The following is a 3,963-nucleotide window of genomic DNA, read 5'->3' on the forward strand; positions in this document are numbered from 1 at the left end:
ACCCTTTTCTGACATGTTCTCAATTACAGTTGGAGGTTTTTATAACATACATGACTGGCCCATCAATGATGTAGGTTTGGAAATTCTGTGAATTTTGAGCAAACTCTATAGGCAGTTCTTATATGTTGGCTCTAAATTTGACCAAAATACACCCCCATTGAGAACAATCTTGCAAATTAGCATAATGACCCACTCTGATTTCTGACAGCTCTCTAATTGACTTCCTGCACTGCCAGTTATCAGCATGGCATCTTCTGGAATTTTATTCTGTTTCCTCTTAAAAAGGAAAAAAAAAAGAAAATAAAAATATTAGCATCTGCATCAAAGTATTGCTGTAATGTCTTAATGAGATCACCTAAGGCAACTGCCCTTTACTACTTAAACTACTAAAAACTGGAGAATTTTTCCCTTGAAGAGAATCTTTCTCTTGAAAAGAATATTTCTCTCAAAGAAGTTCCTACAGTTTGTAATCCCCACATTACTGTTGTTATATGCCATTCAGTCATCTGTGACTTAGAGCAACGCTCTGTACAACAGCCCTAAACCCTGCTCTAGCTTGTGCCAATCTGATTGTCTCTGACACACTTCCTCCCATTACCCAAGTCACTGAATCAATTAATCTCATCAAGGGCCTTCCTCTCTTGTGCTGTCCCTGCACCTTCCCTCCCAAAATGATGTCCCTCTCCAAGGACTGGTTCCCCCTTGCAACATGTGCAAAGCATGTCAGACAAAGCTTCAGAATCCTGGTCTCCAAGAAGCAGCCTGGTCTCACCCTCTCTGGGACAAACCTTTTTGTTCTCCTAGCAGTCCATGGTATATTCAATACTCTTCTCCCGTACCACAGATTTCAAAGGCATTAATCCTATTTCTAGCATATCTTCCACAAAGCTTCACTTATTTCCTGTGCATAACAAAACTCAAATGCCCCTGCATCTGCCTCCCATGTTTACTGACTAAAGGTATCCAAAGGAAATGAAAGTAGGTACCTGGCTTGTTGTTGTTATGCATCTTCTAGTTGGCACCAACTCATAATAGATCCTCCAGTGAAGTTACAGCAGATTTTCCCAAGGTAATTCACCTTTGATTTCCTGGCTGCTGCATCAAGAGTGTTGATTATGGAGCCAAATAAACTGAAGCTGCTAACAATCTCATTATCTATAGTCTCTATTGTGATGCTGTCAGTTGGTCTGGTAGAGAGAATCTTAATTTTCTTGATGTTTAGAATAGAGGGACAGCACAAGAGAGAAGAACCTGGACGAGATGGATTGACTCAGTGACTAGGGTAATGGGGGGAGCTGTGTTGAGGATGGTGAGATTGGCTTGGGATAGAGCAGGGTTTAGAGCTGTTAAACATAGGATAGCTATGAGTTACAGACGACTCCGTGGCACACAGCAACAGTGACTTTTCAGAGGCAGTGAATCATATAGGAGACTGCCCATCTGGTGGTTTTGAACCAATTGCCTTAGAACTGGCATTACAGCTCCTTACCACCAAGCCACTAGAGTTCTCTACACTAGTTTAGAAGATAGAAGACTACACTCAGGGAAACTCAATGAAAAAAAAATGAGAATTCTAATTCTTTAAAAGGGAAAGATTCCTTTTTTCCGCCATCTTGGAGCCAGTGAAGGCCTCCTGGAAGCAGGACTTCTGAACCACAATGATGGCTGGGAGGCTTTGGTGCAAAGCCACTTTTGCTGGCTATAAACGAGGTCTCTGGAACCAGAGGAAGCACACAGCTCTTCTTAAAATTGAAGGCATTTATGCCCGAGATGAAACAGAATTCTATTTAGGCAAGAGATGTGCTTATGTTTACAAAGCAAAAAACAATACAGTGACTCCTGGTGGCAAACCCAATAAAACCAGAGTAATCTGGGGAAACGTAACTCAAGCCCACAGAAACAGTGGCATGGGTCGGGCCAAATTTCGGAGCAACCTTCCTGCTAAGGCCCTCGGACACAGAATCCGTGTAATGCTGTATCCCTTGAGGATTTAAACTTATTGAAAAGCAAATAAAATTGTGGATTTGTTAAAAAAAAAGGAAAGATTTAAGTAAAGAAGATACAAACCAGGATTAATATTGTACATGTAATCTAGAATTTGATCTAGCAATAGCCTTTAGATGAGCTGTTGTTGTGTACCATTAGCTGACCCTCCGGTGGCTTTTCAGAGACATTAATTGCACAGGGAAGAGATTGCCCACCCTTCAGCAGAGCAACTGGTGAATTTAAACTGTGTCTTCAGGATTGCAGTGCAGCTTCCTGTCACTAGGCCACCAGAGCTCGCTTTAGATGAGCTAGGGTTTTAGATAATCAGCAGCTTGATCAAACTTAAATAAAGGAGTTCTGGCAGGACAGTGTGTAACCACACTGCTACTAACCGAAAGATCAATAGTCCAAACTTAACAACCACCCCACAGGCTGCTTCATTAAATAGCATAGCCTCAGAAAACCTATGGGAAGGGTCATGAAGCCTCTTAGTCATTAGACGTTAAAATCAACTCCAAGACAGAGTCTATCAAGCCTCAACTCTTTCCTCTTTTCCACACTTGGAACTCCCGTAAATATGTGAAATTTTGTGACAAGATGAGTTCACAGGAAGAAGTGACTCAGAAAACTGGTTAAAGTTGACTTTCTCTTTTCTTTGTTTCCTGTTTTCCCTCCAACTGATGTATTTTTGGCAGGGAGTCTTGTTATAAACCGTCTGTGGCAGTTGTTTCATGATATGTATTAAGTTGCTAAAAAGGGAGAATTCTGAGTTAGTGAATGACTAAACTCTGTTTTTATCCTGAATAATGATAGACCTACTAGGCAATTGTGACTGAGTTTTCCATTTCTTTTCTGACAACAGCCTAGTGTCATGAGGAAGAATGTCCTTTAAATAGATAGATACATAAACTACAAATGCTTAAGTCCTACTTATTTTCATCCCACTGCTAATCTCTAGACAATGGTCCCATCTTTGGCCATCTAGATGTTTGTGTAGGAAACTTCAACCATATAATTTTTTCAGCCTGAAAATTCAGTTAATGTCTCCTTTCTTTTTGCTGCCTTTTCAAAAATTAAGTCTTTTTATTGATGAAAGCTAAGGGGGGAGGGAAAACTAACTTAACAGTTTTGAAACTGTCTTCTATCTATCTATTCTCTCTCTCTCTCTCTCTCTCTATATATATATATATATATGTGTGTGTGTGTATATATCTAATACAGTTTATGCATGTTTGTGTATAATGTTTTTATATATATAAAACATATACTTATCACATATATATTATGAATAGCAATCATTTTATCAAAATACATATACACATATTCTATATATAATAGGTGCCATACATAGTTTGGGAAAGTCTGCTGTCAGAGACCTCTCCAAGGTAATGAAGAGCAATGATGTGAGTATGGAGACTAAGGTACACCTGATTCAGGCCATAGTCTTTGCAATTACTTGCCATGCATCAGAAAACTGGGCAATGGCTAGGGATGATAGAAGGAGAGCTGATGCTTTGAACTGTGGTGCTGGAGAAGAGTATTGAATATACCATGGACTGCTAAGAAAATGAACAGATTCATCCTTGATAGGGTGAAACTAGGCTGGTCCTTGAATGCAAGGATTCTGAAGCTTCATTTTTACATACTTTGGACATGTTGCAAAGAGGGACATGTTGCTTAGGAGAGTGGAGGAATAGTGCAAGAGAGGAAGACCCTCATGGAGATGGATTGATTCAGTGACTGGTGTAGGTGTGTCAAAGACAATAAGATTGGCACAGGCTGGAGCAGGGTTTAGAGTTGTTGTACACAGGGTCACTATGAGTCTCACGTGACTCGATCGCACATAACAACAACAAAAACCTCTATCTATCTATCTTGTGTGTGTACAGGCTAGAGCAGGGTTTAGAGTTGTTGTACACAGGGTCACTATGAGTCTCACATGACTCGATGGCACATAACAACAAAAATCTCTATCTA

General features: G+C 40.0%; 1 pseudogene; it reads left to right on the forward strand.

The window, feature by feature from the left end:
• Positions 1-1,661: 1,661 nt before the first annotated feature.
• On the forward strand, positions 1,662-1,994 carry LOC102862918 (annotated as a pseudogene).
• Positions 1,995-3,963: the final 1,969 nt, after the last annotated feature.

This window comes from Elephantulus edwardii, unplaced genomic scaffold (genome assembly GCF_000299155.1).
Source record: "Elephantulus edwardii isolate Elephantulus edwardi_28Jun2011 unplaced genomic scaffold, EleEdw1.0 scaffold00039, whole genome shotgun sequence".
Classification (NCBI taxonomy): domain Eukaryota; kingdom Metazoa; phylum Chordata; class Mammalia; order Macroscelidea; family Macroscelididae; genus Elephantulus; species Elephantulus edwardii.